At 28.8% G+C, this 16,788-nt stretch overlaps 1 long non-coding RNA gene across 3 annotated transcripts; it reads left to right on the top strand.

Annotated features, from left to right (window-relative positions):
• The first annotated feature begins 1,612 nt into the window (after positions 1-1,612).
• On the top strand, positions 1,613-14,937 carry LOC130808051 (uncharacterized). Of its 3 annotated transcripts, XR_009040694.1 has the most exons (4): positions 1,613-3,865; positions 5,269-7,098; positions 7,269-7,337; positions 9,230-14,937. It is a non-coding gene; the product is annotated as an uncharacterized LOC130808051 (long non-coding RNA). The 3 variants fall into 3 exon arrangements; XR_009040693.1 differs by lacking the exon at positions 7,269-7,337; XR_009040692.1 differs by having other exon boundaries at positions 5,269-7,337.
• The last annotated feature ends 1,851 nt before the right edge of the window (positions 14,938-16,788 follow it).

The following is a 16,788-nucleotide window of genomic DNA, read 5'->3' as shown; positions in this document are numbered from 1 at the left end:
CATAACAACTAACTTAAATTCAAATATTAACGTGTACTAATAATAACAAAACGTATTTAGCTTGTACTATGAATATTTAATCATCAACTATTTTAAGCACATAATTTAAATTCAAAATAAAATATTCAAACGTTAATAACAAACCGTGTAATATTATATTCAAACTTAATTTTAATATTTTAACCTATTAAAATATTTCAAATATAATTTTAATGAACCTTGACATATTAAAATATTTCAAATATAATTACGAAAATAACCTTATCATAAACGTAATTATCTTCAAGACATTTAAACGTATTTCAAGACCTATAAATTTAACCATAAGATTAACTTAAGTTATTTAAGCATATTCCAATAATTCAAACTTAAATATATATATCAATTATTAAATTTAAATCCAATATGATTTTAGACTGACTTAAACAACTAAATGTAATTACTTAATTTATTTGTTTAATTAATATGTGTTTTGAATTATCATCATTTAAGAGAGTTGAGTCTTTATAATTTATGTATTTTATATATATTCGAACTACTATCGTCAGGGAATTTACTGTGTATAATTTTATGGTATGGTATAATGGCCGTATAATACACAAATTAATCATACTAGCAACAACTTCACATGAAAATAAAATAATTTATTTATTAATTAACCGAAGTATTAGAGATCATGAAGTATATAATTTCTTTGTATTTATAAAGAGAATTTTAGATATTTGAAAATCAATTAAATAATAGAGTACGTAATTTCTTTGCATATAAGAGTAATTTTACAATTGTGAATATGAAATAAACCTAAGAAATTCTATGGATAGACATTAATTCTATCATCAATCATAGGATTAGAGTCTATATACTTCACTAAAATATAAACTATTTATTTTTTTTAAAGATATAAAATTGCATGTTTGATGGATAGCTTCATATATAAGACTCGCATCTTATTTTAAACTTTTCATTTTGTCTAAAATTACGAATCATAAAAAACATTATAAATTATATTATAAAAAACTATTCAACAAGACGAAACTAACAAAATTTCATCTTCAATCTATTCATTAAAAAACTTGTGCACTACTCTTGTGAGACACCAGTTTTCAGTGAGACGACCTCAAATAAGGAGTTTATATTCTCATAATATATATTAGAATAATTTGCGAATTACAGTTTTAAAGTTTTGAAGTTTTGCAAATTACAAACTTAGTATTTAATTTTTGCAAATTACAAACACCAAAGTATCAAAATCTATAGCATTAAGGCCAAATCACATAATTCCGACCACTTTACCTAAAATTTCGACCACCAAAATTATCGGGATTATATGTGATTCGGCATGAATGTTGTAGACTATGATTTTTTGATGACTGTAATTCGCAAAAAATAAACATTAAAATTATAAATCGTAAAAGTGCTAAATTTTAAGATTGTAATTTCCAAATTATTAAATAGGCTATTTAACTCGAATATGAAGCGCGCCGAAAAGAATTAAAATAGCGGAATAAGGGATCTAAGTGAATACTCGTTTTTTATTCATTTGGAATAATTACAATGACTCTATAAATACACAATTAGGCAAACTAATTAAGGCAACAAGAATAATTACAATAAAACTAATATTCTTATTTCATGCTAATATTCTGATTTTATACACTTTTCTACATGCGCCTCTTGATAAAACCATCTTATTTCATCCTCAGTTGGTTGTGTATTCAACGATGGGTTTTGATCTTCTCCGACTTCACTCGCCGGAACCGAAGACGATATTGGATCACTTGCTTCTTCCATCTTCTTTCAAATTAATAGCAAATTTTTTTGTTTTTGGAAAAAGAAATTAAATTCTAAATTCCATTATCTATATTCTATTTCAATGTATCTTCCTCGTATTCGGTCGTATTCAAATAATTAAAACTTTTTTTCTATAATTTTTACAAAAGTACAAGACTTTTCTTTATTAATTAGTTTCAATAGATCTTGGGCTATATATATACTTCCTATATTTAGAGCTGATATCATTCTCAGCTTTCAAACTTCATCACCTATTCAAATGGCTGGAACGATTGCGAAGGTAATTAAGTATCATTTTTAAATAATTTACTAATTTGCAAGTGATGTTATATATATTGTACTACTAGATAAAAGTACTTCACTAGTTCCTTCACAGTTTATCATGATTCATTAATTCTTTATTAAAGTCGTTTTAATTTGAGATGATCTTAATTGAATCAGTTTAAACTCTTTAAAAATTTATTTTCAGTATAAGTGTAAATTTAAATTTTACTGTATTTTTTATTTTTGCTAATGGCCAAGTCATACATTTTGTGCGACTAGGACCAGTTTCCAATTCTTTTTTAAAACAATTAACAAAAATTCAGTTTGAATTTACCTCAAATTGTTGTTTGCATTGTGAATTCCTTGTTTCTAAGCTTTAAATTGAAAAATTGTTGAAAATAAGTTTTAATAATGATTTTTAGAGAGAATATAATATTGTAGAGTGATATGAGTGTATTATAATTTTATTAAACAAAAATTGACAACACAATAAAAAAGACGACAATAAAAAAATAAAAAAATTAAGTCTAACGACTTTTGATAACATCTCAATTCTCTCATATTACACCTGTCCCATTGTACTTGCTATTAATATTGACATTTTTCACACAATATCTTATAATTGGATACGAACATTTTAAAGCGAGAGAAATATAAAAATAATTATGTATTCAGTCTTCACATTAAGTCTTGAACTCACAAATAAATCCAATAAAACGTTATTATTTATTTTTTTCATTTTCAAAGTAAAAATCCAATAAAGTTTTCTCTTTTTTAATCTCTCTATTTACTATCTCTCTCATCTTCTCTAACAAAAAAGCAGAAGAGAGAGAAAGAAATAGAAATACAAGAGTTGACAACGAGTAGTATCCGTTTTTTTCAGTTAGACACAAAAAAATTTAAAAATTTTAAACAAATCTCTTTCTTTGTCTGTCTTTCTCTTTCTCAAACCCCCAATTTAAAAATGGTGTCTGACCAACAAATAGCTGAAGCTTTACAATTCTTTATTTTGTCAAATAAACCCTAATTCTTTCACTTCACTCAACCAAGTTATTCTTCAATTGCAATCCAATTTAGGGTTTGATCTTTCTAACAAAATTGATTTCATTCGTGCTCATATTAGTCTTTTGTTCAATTCTCAGCCTCCTCCTCCTCCTCCTGTTCCTGTTCCGCCGCCGTCGATTGTATCTACTGTCACTTTAGTTCACGATGAATGTTATCAATTGGGGTTTTTTCCTGGTAGGAAAACGAGGAAGTAATGGATGTTTGGGATGTAAAAGTTTAGACTTTTTTGCGAGGGGTGAGGAAGGGGGCATTTTTCTCATTTTATCTTATGATGAGTTAGGGTTTTTGGAAAAGGGTTAATTTATTTTACTCTGAAGAACTTGTTTATAATGATTTGTGATAAGGAAAGGGAAAGTAAAATAGAAAGGAAGAACTTCAATGCTTGTTGATTTGAGGCTTTTTGAGAGGTTTTTGGCTAAGGCTTACATTTGACTTATGGAAGTATCAAATCATGACACTCTGATATGGTTTGAGGCTTTAATTAGAGCTGTGTTTGTTACTTTAACAACATTAACTTCTTTGAAGCATATGTACTAAATTTGATTGGTAAATTAATGTATTTATCTGCTGAAGATTGTCAGGCAACTTTGGGCATATATAAGAAAGAACAATCTCCAAGATCCGAGTAACAAAAGAAAGATAATATGCAATGATGAGTTGCGATTGGTATTTGAAGTTGACTGTACGGATATGTTTCAGATGAACAAGCTGCTGGCAAAACATATTATTCCTCTTGATCCCACAAGTATATCAAACTTTCTAGATCTTTCTATTATACTTCCTCTGGATTTTATTAGTTGTTACAGTTTCTGTAGCAACTACTATTCATCAACTGATCTTATTTGATATATTCCTCCATGTATAATGTAAAACATAGTCAAGTGAGATCTTGTTTGATTCACCTTAATGCGTATTTTCATAATATTTTTTATAAAGTATTCGTTAGACAGAGGTAAATTGTGGGTCGTATTTTAAAATTAATATTTGTATACTTTTAATTATCAATTTTTTTTGTGTTTTTTTTTATAGTGTATTATAAAGTATTCTACGTCCTACAAAATTAATCTCAAGTATATATTTTGTGCAAATCAAGAAAAGGGAGGAATAATGATAAAAAAAAAAAATACTCCCTTCATCCCACTTATTTAACATTATTTGCTATCTCACTCATTTTAAATAATTTCTGTTTTTGGACAATTTTCCATCATATTTTTTTTTATCTCATCCATACATGTTAAGTCTCATTTGTTAATATCTTTTACACAATTTATTTTTTCTTTAATTAATATAAAATATCCACATGTTCTTAAAATAATCAATTTCTCTTTGCCACTAATTTAAAGGGACGGAATAGTATACTTTTAAGGGAAGTCAAAAAATTATATCATGTACTTTGTTTTTCATTATTATATATTTTGTTCTCATCTAAATTTGTATGTACCGCTTACCCATGGCTCTCCCCCCTAAAAAAGGTGTGTGGTGACAAAAAAACTAAACCTATTAAAATATGTCGACTTTGCAATTTTAGGCCTACTGGCAAATTTCCAGTTAAATATAATTCATTATCCAGATGGCCCCCAATTTATTTTTTAATATTTAAAATATTTATTCACTCCAAAAAATTATCAAAATAAGTACACTTTACCAAAATATTTAAAGCTTTGATTTACAAATCTACTAAAACCTAAGTGTGAAATTGTAAGTATTTCAATTATGAAATCATAAAAATTACTAGATATTTAGTACAATTCTACTTAATATGGAGAAAAATATTTATGGAAACTAATAGCTTAAGCTAAAATAGCTTAAGCTTAAACGAAATTGTGTATGAAAATGCTCAAATCATTATTTCCTTCATTTGGGAACAAAATAGTTGTCGAGAAGATGAATCAGTAAGACAATCTTTTCCGGCAATGCCACCTCCTAGTGGTAGAGTTGTTTCACATGTGTGGTCGTATTTTACAAAAGAACCAACCGACAATCCATATGTTTTCTTATGCACTTGTCAAATTTGTGAAAGTCAAGGAGTAAAACCCTTAATTTCATACAATTTCGCCAGAGGTAAATACTTTTTCAGTTTTTTATACATACATTATATATTCATATTTTATAAAAATTTATTTATTGTGTTTTGTGAATACGTGTTAGGTGGTGGTATGGGATCTTTTAACAAACATTTGGCAAAGAAGCATGGAATCACAAAAGAAACTCATGCAGCAAGTGGCAGCGGGACCACAAGTGGAAGCCAACGGTGGGACATTCCCAGCATAGGTATGCCTTTTAAATATAATCGTAATGATATGATTGATGAATTTTCTAAGTATGTAATTTGTGATGAATTGCCATTTAACCATGGTGAAAGTAGGGCATACGAGCGTTACACTAGAAAAACTTTGCAACCACAATATAGAGCAATTCCTAAGAGCACTCTTAAACGACGCATAATTAAATTATATGAAACAATGCGTTATTAATTAGTAGAAATGTTTAAATCTTTTAATGGTAGGGTTAGCATAACAACTGATATTTGGTCTGCTCCCCCACATTTAGAATCTTATATGTGTGTAACAGCACATTGGATAGATCAAAATTGGATTATTCAAAAAAGAATAATTGCTTTTGAGGCAATGCTCGAAAGACATACGGGTGAAAACATAAAATACAGATTAGTAGAGATATGTAGAGAATGGAACATAATAGATAAGATATTTTGTTGTTCTACCGATAATGCAACCGCTAACATTAAATGTATGGAACTTTTGTATAACGAACCTGCATTTAGTTTTATCCTTGGGGGTAGATTATTACACATACGTTGTTGTGCTCATATAGTAAACTTATCTTGCCAAGCAGGTATAAAACAATTAAGTGATTTATTAGATTCAATTAGAGACATAGTGAAGTGGCTTAGAATTGGACAGATAAAGAGACGATATAAGCAATTATGTGACCATTATCAATTGAAAAAAGTGTATTGGTCATTAGATACTCCTACAAGTTGGGGCTCAACCAACGATTTATTAAGAAAAGCGATTGCTTATCGTCCAGTTATAACACAACTTTATAGTGAGTGTACAGATAGCTATATAACTGATGACACATGGGAACTAGCTATAGGTGTACATAAAATATTAGAAGCGTATGACCACGCAACTAAGATTTTTTTCATATGTTTACGAACCAAACGTTCACTTAGTAATAAGTGAGTGTATTACTATTTTTTATCATCTTCTTAAACATACGCATGATGATACTAACCCATATTTAAAGCCGATTCTTGCAGATATGATGGATAAGTGAAAGATATATTTTACCGATTTTCCTTTTATTTATGGAATTTCAACCATTTTAGACCCATGTTTTAAGACATCTTCATAACTTTATGATTACTATGCTAGTGTATATAACCCAAAACGCGATACGTCTAGGCATGCTAGCGTCTCGGCACGTCCCTCTTATTATAATTTTCCGTAATAGCTAATATAATAAGCCAAGATGATAGTTTTGTAGGATTATCTTCTTCACTCTCCACTGCATATTTAGAATTAGATAATTATCTTAAACATCACTTTGAAATTAACCAAGGTAGCTATAATATTTTAGAGTGGTGGAAAGAAAAATCTATAAAATTTCCCATATTATTGAGGATTGCAAAGGATGTCCTTGCAATTTCTGCTTCTACGATTGCGTCGTAGTCTGCTTTTAGTGCAGGTAGAAGAGTTTTAGACGAAAAGAGATCTCGTCTTGCTCCACATAGTATTCAAATATGTGTTTGCAAGAAAGATTGGGATCAAGCGGAGATTCGAACACAAGGACTAAGGAATGATGATGATCAAGGCGATGATGATGATGGATACATCTGCATCATCGTCAGGAGGAGAGTCAGCGGAAGCATCTAACCAACCAGATGATGATGACGAAGACGAATAGGATCAATCGGACAACGATAAATCAACATTCAACAACTACAAATAAAAGGTATGACAAAGAACTACGTGGACTTTGATTCCTTCGAGATACGTAGACAACTTAGTATTCCTTTGGGTACTAGGTTCAAGTCCATTTTCTCCCTCTTTTTTTATTAATCATCTTTATCGACATTATCGTTGATTCGTTTCTTATTAATTTATTTTTTTCATTCTTTTTAGTAAATATTTTAATAACGATGACAACTTGACAAGCAATGAATTTCGCTAATAATCAAGTAATCATCAAAGGTACGTCCGCAATATTATAGTATTTTTATATTATATAAATATTTAAAGGAAAAATAAAAATGGAACCGATGGTCCGACCCGCGAGTTGGAACCGCCGGAAACGCCTCATGAACCGCCAAGGAACCGTTTGGAACCGCCCGGAACCGGAACCGTTCGCGACAGGTTCTAAATGGAACCGAAACCTGGTGGAACTGGAACCAGATGGAACCGAAACAGAACCGGCCCAACCCAAACCGTGGCCATGCCTACCCAAATTACAACATTCAAGGTAGAAGAAGACTTTCAAAGTTATCACCAATGTATGATACTCGTTTTGCCAAGTCTTTCAATAAGCAAAGAATGAAATGTACAAAGTTTTGGTCCCCCAACTCAACCCCACCTCTTCTTTATTGAAAATGACTTAATTATCCTTTTTTTCCCTCTATTTAAGGGCCTATTCTCCAAATTAACCTTTTATATAAAATGCATTAGAAAAGATTGAGTTTTGAGTTAGTCCATTGTATTTAATACACCCTACGTTTCTTTTTATTTATACACTTAAAATTTTTCCATTTTAGTAGAGAGAAATTTAAATTTAATTTTTAAAGTATATATTCAAGACAAAATATATTCATGTAGAATCCTGTTAAATTCATCTTAATGCAAAAAATTTTAATATATAATTTTTATAATTTTAGTATGTGGTATATATATATATATATATATATATATATATATATATATATATATATATATATATATATATATATATATATATATATATATATATATATATAATTTTTATAATTTTAGTATGTGGTATATATATATATATATATATATATATATATATATATATATATATATATATATATATATTTACATATATATATATATTTACATATATATATATATATATATATATATATATATATATATATATATATATATAGAGAGAGAGAGAGTATAAAAAATCAAACTAAAGAAGTGTGAAGTAATATTTTTGATTACAAGATAGACCGAGGGAAGAGAGGGTTAGGTGAGATTCGATCCAATAACCTTGTACAGAAAAAACTGTATTTGTTCTAATTGAGATAAGACCCAAATTTCAGTATATAAAAGTTATTAATGAGTTATCCAACTTGAATTAATATGACAATTACATAAGGTATATATAATATATACAACCTATAATCCATAAATTTAGCCTAACAATAGTCCTATACATATTTAGTTTGCTTAATTATTGCTAACATTATTCCAATTAAATATTTACATACGATTTATTTCTTAATAATATTTCTTCCCTTAGTGAATTATAGAAGTAACCCCTCCAACCAGTTCAATTCACAGGTGAGATTAGCCATTGAGCCATATTCAACATCAGTGGCCAAGTGTGAAATTGTAATATGTAGTGTTTGAAAACAAGTATTTCATTTCTAAATATGAATTTCAATTGTGAAATCATATATGAAATCATAAATTTCCTAGACAAAATTTTGGATTATCTTGTTTAGGGTTAAACAGAGTTTGGTCTAAACCGTAAACCAAACCGGATCAAACCGTAATTTAAATATTTGGTCTGGTCTACGGTCTAAATGGTCTGGTTCGGTTTTATTTTATTTAAAAAAGCGATTTCCGGTCCGGTCCCAATTTTAAAATTTTTAGACCAGACTGAATCGGAAAACCGTAATAAATTCCGGTCTGGTGAAAACCGTAAACCGTAGACCGAAACCCGTAATTTCCATTTTATTTAAAATTTTAAATGTTACATTTCATTTAATTTGACAATTGATCAATGTAAACCCTGAGTTTGTTCCCTCTTTGATGAATTATAATCGTTTAATTGATCAATTTTGCAAACTCCCAGAGCCTCGTGTAGCTCATAGAATTTTGTTTGATATGCTTGATAGGGGTCATTGTCCGACTGTTATTTCCTACACTACTTTGATTAACGGGTACTGCACGTATGGTGAAATGGGCGCAGCATTTAAGGTTTTTGATGAGATGTCTGAGAAGGGTGCAACCCCTAATTCGTTGACTTATAGTGTTTTGCTTGGTGGGGTTTTGGTCAATGGTGATGCATAGCTCAGGAAGGACTTGATGAGTAAACTTTGGGAGCAGATGATAAATGTGCTGCCTTTGTCAATCTTATTAATTCTTTGAGTAAGGAAGGATTTTTTGATGAAATTTTCGAGATTTCTGAGGATATGCCTCAAGGTAGTAGTATTCCTACGGAATTTTCTTATGCTCAAATGGTAGATTCTTTGTGCAGAGCTGGTAGGCATAATAGGGCATCAAGGATAGTGTATATAATGAGAAAAAAAGGTTATAAACCAAGCATGGCAGCATATAATTCTATCATTCACGGATTTGGTGATGTATTTTATTTATAGATTATCGTTTATCTTACATTCTCAATTAAAAAAATACAAAAAAATAAAAAAAACCGTAGACCAGACCAGAACAGACCGTTCTAGAACGGTGTGGTCTGGTCCGGTCTGGTGTCTTAACTGGTCTGGTCTGGTCTGTAAAATTTCTAGATCGAAATTTCAAGTCTGGTCTGATTTTTCTGTCAAACCAGACCAGACCGAACCGTGTGCAGCCCTAATCTTGTTAACTTAACCTGGTGAGGGAAAAATTTTGTTATTGAGAATGACAATATAAATTAGGCTTATTCAAATTTATAAATAAAAATAAATAATGTAAAATTATTTTTATTGTAATTTCTTATATTTTAAACTCTAATAGTTAAATATCTTGATAGATGTTTAGTGGATAATATAATTAGTTAAGTAATTGGTTATATTGTCGATATAGTAGCTTGGTATAAGTATTAAGCTTTCCTATTAGTTTAAGTAATTGGTTAATATCGGAGTGTTTTAAGGAGACGCTTTAACATATGTACCGGAGAACTCCATTCCACTGTGCAAATCAAGAAAAGGGAGGAATAATGATAAAAAAAATACTCCCTTCATCCCACTTATTAAACATTATTTGCTATCTCACTCATTTTAAATCATTTCTGTTTTTGGACAATGGTCCATCACTTTTTTTTTATCCCATCTATATATGTTAAGTCTCATTTAATGTAATTTCTTATATTTTAAACTCTAATAGTTAAATATCTTGATAGATGTTTTAGTGGATAATATAATTATTTAAGTAATTGATTATATTGTCGATATAGTAGTTTGATATCGGAGTAATTGGTTAATATTAAGCTTTCGTATTAGTTTAAGTAATTGGTTAATATCGAAATGTTTTAAAGAGACCCTTTAAGAATGTACCGGAGAATAATGCCGCTGCCTTGAGTGACACACTGCATTGCCTTCTTTGGGCGTTGAAGAACTCCATTCCACTATGCTAATTTGAATATCATTATGTATATATAACTCTAAAACTTCATCTGCATTTTCTATAATACTTTTTCCATATTAGCTTATTAACTAATTGCAATTACTTACACAGTTTATGTCTTTGCTCTTTGCATTGGTTGTTTTTCAGATGAAGGATGATCCCACATTGGGTAACAGGGCCGTCTTGGATATTTTAGGGGCCCTTAGCAAAAAATGAAATATGAACACATGTTTCACTTTTCAAAAATATCATTGATAGAGTGTTAATTTTTTTATTGTTTAAATAAGACAATACTTTGCATATCTAACTCAATCATAGTTAGAGCTGTACAAAAGTGACACGACCCGAAACCGAAAGTTAACCGACCCGAAAATATGTTTCTTTTTTAGGTTTATCGAACCGACATTATCCGAACCGAAGTTGCGTCTGAATCGATTTACGACCGAAAATCGTAAAATCGAACACGAACTGCGACCGATTTTTATAACTGACATATAACCGTTAACTAAGATTACCCGAAACTAATAGTGACCGACCCGAGTCATACCCGACCCGAATCATGCTCAAAAGCGAACTTGATCAGGCTAAAATCGACTTAACCCGAACAAACTTTTAATCGAAATGCTGTAAAATTGAACCAATTTTTAACATAGAGGTATGACTCATATTCAATCATCTTATTAGTTAATCTAATAAAGTAATAGAAATTTTAGTAAATTAAATTTTATACATACATGGTTTTCTATATTTAGAGTTAATAATCAATGGTCAATATTTATTTAACTATTATGAATCAAATTAGATGAAAAATGAAAAAACTTTAATTTTAATTGACAGTCAAACAAGTAAAAATAACAAAGTAACAATCACTAACTAATTTGCATTTTAACTATATTGCCTTAACTAAGGGGAATCTTATGAAAAAATGTCTAACAACATAATCTGATATGGACTCGATCTATAGTAATAAGTAGTAGTAATTTGCAGCCGAATTCTACTAGAAAATAATACCCGAACCCGATCTGTACCCAGTAAAACCGAACCAATTATTAATAGATGAAAGCCCGAGATCGATTGAATACTCGACACGAACTTATACCGACACCGAACCGATGCTAACCCGATAGCTCAAATAACTGATCTTCAACCAAACCGGGACTAACTGACCTGACTCGAGTGTGACCCGCTGTAACACGCATCCGAAAAATAACCAATCTGAAATACAACTTAACCGAATGACAACCCGTCCGAAACCGAACCTATCACCCGAATGAACACCTCTAATCATAGTATTTACTAAAAGACTTGGAAAATGACACATGTCATAGTTCAAGACAAACTGCCAAATGTAATAATATTTGTCAACTGTAATAATATTAGTGGACTTAATTTGCTTACATGTAATTCACTTAATTCCTCTCTTAAAATAACTTAATTCTTAAAATAGAATATTTGCCTAAATTATAGAGAATAATTAATTAATTTATTTATGACATGGTTTTTCCAATTATATTATTATTATTATTAGTTAAATAAATAAATTATTATTTATTTAATTTTTTAACTAAGATAAAAAAATTTATCTATATTACTCCTTCAATCTTCAATCTCTTGCACTTATTCTTTAACTTTCAATCTTCTTAAACCTTCAATCTTCAACCATCAACCTTCAACCTTCAACATATATTCATCCGACATTATCTATTTTCGGTTAGTTTTCTAACATTTTTTAGTTTTTTTTGATAGTTCATATTTTGTTGTTATTTGATGATAGTGTGTATGTAGATTTGTTTTTCGGTTTGTATGTTGTTGGTGGTAAATTTCAGTTTGTGCATCATCCATTTTTTTTGTTCATTTTTGATAATTTTTAATTTGTATGTTGCTGTACGTGTTGGTAATTTTTAATGTTGATAGATTTTGTTAATTTTTCTGTTTATATGTTGATTTTTGTTAATTTTTTTTGTTTATGTGATAGTTTTTGTTACTTATTTATATGTAGATTTTTCTGTTAGTTCACATTGTTGTATGTTGTTGTTGGTAGATTTTTTTTGTTAATTCTTGATAGTTATTTTTCTTTTTTTCGATTTTTTTTTATTTCAGATTTTTTTGATTTATCTGTCCAAATGTTTAGTTTCAGTTTCTTTTTTAAATTTTTGAATTTTTTTGTGTTTGTTTGTAGGTAATTAGCTATTAGTTTTTTTAATTATTCGTGAAATAATGAATTTTTTGTTAATATCAATTTTTAATTTCATGGTGCAAATCGCGGTGCATCTCTTAGTTCCCAAGGATCTTGTAACACACGTGCTCCAGGCGGCTCGTGCAGGTCTCGTATGCGGCGGGGTGGTGGAAGTGGTAGTGGTAATTAGTAGATGATTTAGGATGTTGTATATTTTATACAAAAATAATTTATATGTAAATTTAGTATTTTAAACCTTTTGTATTATATTTGTTATTATTTTCTATATTAATATAATTAGTTTATTGTTTATATAATTTTTTTTGTCGTATATATATATTTTTTTATTTTAGTTTTATGTAATTTTATATATTTATTGTTATTTTAATTAAAATCTAAATTATAAATTATAAACTCTTAATTCTTAATCCCTCCAATCCATTTGAGTTGTCTCATTCAGTTTTGGCACACTATTCAATACACTAATTCAATTCTAATTATCTCTAATTGTGCATAATTAAAAAATTATAAAAATTTGATATTAATAAAATTTATATTGAGAAGAATCAAACAAGATCCCACATGACTATATTTTGACGTTTAAATTAAGAATAGAATACAAATTAAGAGTGATCGATGAATAGTGTTAAAAAATAAAATGGGACAACTCAAATGAATCGGAGGGAGTATTAATTAATATTAAAATACTAATAATAATAATAATACAATAATAATAATGAAATATAATAGAAAGTTCAAGATATAAAATGGTGAGGACATTAGGTTTCTGACACAAACAATTGAGACAGGATCACTACTTGAAATACTGATGGCGATGACAAAAATGGCTATGGGTCCTTCCTGTCGCCATATGGGTGATCGCGACAGGATGGAGACGGGAAGGACCCGTAGCCATCTGGTTTTTTTTGTAGTGGTTGTAAGAAGGTGTTAATTTTGTTTTTATGTTGTTTTCAAGAATGGTGATTGTGTCCTTCTTTGAGTGGGATGAAAAATTCAAATTTCCATAAAATTCAGATGTTATGTTTGGAAAATTGGTAGAGCTAGAGGCACAGTGTGGTATGTTGGATGAGAAGATGAGGCCCAACCTCAAGAGTGAAACCTATGTCTAAGCAAAAATCGAACAATTATCAGTTGAATAATAAGGTATCAATTGCGAATTTAAAATTTAAAACTTACTTGTGTTGTGATGTTTTTCTCGAAATCTCCTTTGCAATACCGAAGAAAGGGAAGTTGCCTTAAAATTTTGCTTGAACCTCCATCACAAGAATGCTAAAGGTTAGATTAGTTTTGGTTAAAGAAGATAATTCCATGTGTGAAGAAGAAGATAGAAACTTTTATGTTTTGAAATAAAGTCTAACTGACAGCTATGACTTGGTTGGTATAGGAATTTAATGATTTTACCGATGTCCAGTAAAATAGCTCTTTCTTTGCAAAATTGAGCAAAAGGTTGGATTTTTAAAGAATAAATGAAACATTGGCCTTTTATTTGCAGATGGCCAAAATGTTTGCCTTTTAAAAACATTTTTTCCTATAATATAATGCATAATATATTGTTGACAATTTTTAAAATTATAGAGTTAATTTATACATGTAACTATCAAAATTGAGTGTCTCTACTGCATAATATCATTCACTTTATTTTTTTTATATTATATGTTTATATATGTCGATGTTAAAAAAATTGTGTTTTACACGGGTTTCTACACTAGTTAAACACTAAAATATAATAAATTAACAATCTATACTTGACTACCTAGATTCAATGATTTTGTCGGAAAAAGAAAATATCAAAAAAAAAAAGCTGAGTAACTATTAACCCAAAAATAATTGAAAAACACTACACTACTATGTCGTCATTTATATTACCTTTGTTTAGAAATACTTCTTACTAATAGTGACATGTTGTATCATATTGTGTGGGAAAATTAAATTAGGACCTTATTTAATTTTGGTATTATTTATTTATTTTATTTTTATTTATTAAAAATTATAAATAGAGTTAAAGTTTAATAAATACGAGATATAGCCACTATATATCAAATAATGAAACTAACTAATTCCATCTCATCAGGTTTCAGTCAGAGAAGTCTAGCGGCTTCAAACAACAAGTTATATCCTACACAATTCAATATGGGGTTAGAAACAAAATTTCTACTAATACCGGGTGCAAAATACACATATTTTAGGATTAAATGATTTCTCGATGTAAACAGAAGTTTTACTTGTCCTTTGCCATAGATTTTAATTGAAGAATTATATCCAATGTAAACACTTTCTCCATACACAACTTTATGTAAAGATGTGAACATTTGTTTATTGTTACAACCAAAGATTTTGAAACTTTGAAACCAATCCACCAAAACATGTGATCATGTCGCACAACATTCATATTAGAATATATGGAAGAAAAAATCAAACCAAAATCAATTCTGTAAGATTACCTTTAGTGGGATGATCCTTATTTTGCTAGTGGAAAAAGTCTTATTTGTATCTATGGTTTAAGGCTATTTATATTTTATATTGTGGGTTATTAATAAGACGTTACAAATAACACATTATTTGTACCTTTTGAAAACCAAAGATTATTTGTATCGTTTGTTTCAAACAAATGATACAAATAATATTTTTTAATAATAGTAATTATACAAATAATTTATTTGTTATTTTATTTTTTAATGCTATAGATCAAATAAAATAATAAATGAAATCCAAGATGAAAGAACTTTTTAGAATAAACAAGAGATTATATTTTTATTAAATATAGCAGTTATAATTCTAATTTTAGTTCAACTAATAACTAATTATGTGATCAAAGCAAAGCTAATACAATTCAACTAATAGCTCAAAATTTGGTGTTTCATGGACACAACTGACATATATTTGACTAAATTGTTTAGACCAAAGTCATAATATGTTTTTTCTTCACAATTTGAATATTTGTGAACTTTATGTTCCAAATAAATCGTACGTAAATGTTTGATTGGAATATTGTTATTAGCCTTAATTTTTGGATTAAAGGTTGTAGGTATATTTTACAACTATTGAGAGACCGTTTCTCAATGAGATGACCTCAAAATAAAAAGCACACATTTTTATTTTCTCTTTAATTTTGTATTAATTGGAATATTGTTGCAACTAGCAGGGAGGTATTACTATACGTAAAAAATATGATGTTGAATTTCATTAGCTTTGAGTAACATATTTTCATCATTTCCAACACATTTTTATAGTACATAGGAGAAAATAATTAAGAGAAAAACTACATCTTCTAGTAAATATTTATAATTATTACGAATAAATGTCTGCACCAAAAAGCTTATTAAATTTTTTTTCATTACATAATAAATATAACATAAAGCATATTTAAAATAATAAATAATGTAAATATGACTTATAGAAATAACATTCCTTGATATTTTGTTGAATACTTATATGATATTTTTGTTAGAAGAAATTAAATTGTTTAGCGTAGGGAGAAGAAATTTTTGAGAGAGTGAGGTATGTTTGGTTGTAGAATTTGAGGGTAATAGAGGGAAAAAGATGGAAAAGGACGGCGATTGGGAAATTGTAAATATAAAATTCCAACTACCCACTGACTAAATACACACCAACCCTCCTCCTCCAAATATTCCGACTAAATACCGACTATATTGGGCAGTCGAAAATTTCCGATTATCTTTTCAGTCGGTGATTAGTCGGATTTTCCTACAATTTTGGGCTAGTAGGAATTTAGTTAGAATGTCTGACTGACTACAGTTAGTCGGTAAGTTAGACGAAAATTTCCGACTGTTTCTGATTAGTCAGTGATTTAGTCGGAATTTCACCGTTTTTTTGTAGTGGTTCAAATCTCATCTATCATTCCTTTCTAATGGAATATTTAGCATTTGTTTTGAAGAAGGTATGTGTTGTAACGAC

Source organism: Amaranthus tricolor, chromosome 3, assembly GCF_026212465.1.
Source record: "Amaranthus tricolor cultivar Red isolate AtriRed21 chromosome 3, ASM2621246v1, whole genome shotgun sequence".
NCBI lineage: Eukaryota > Viridiplantae > Streptophyta > Magnoliopsida > Caryophyllales > Amaranthaceae > Amaranthus > Amaranthus tricolor.
The sequence above is the reverse complement of the archived record's forward strand: the minus strand, read 5'-3'. Positions and strand labels throughout refer to the sequence as shown.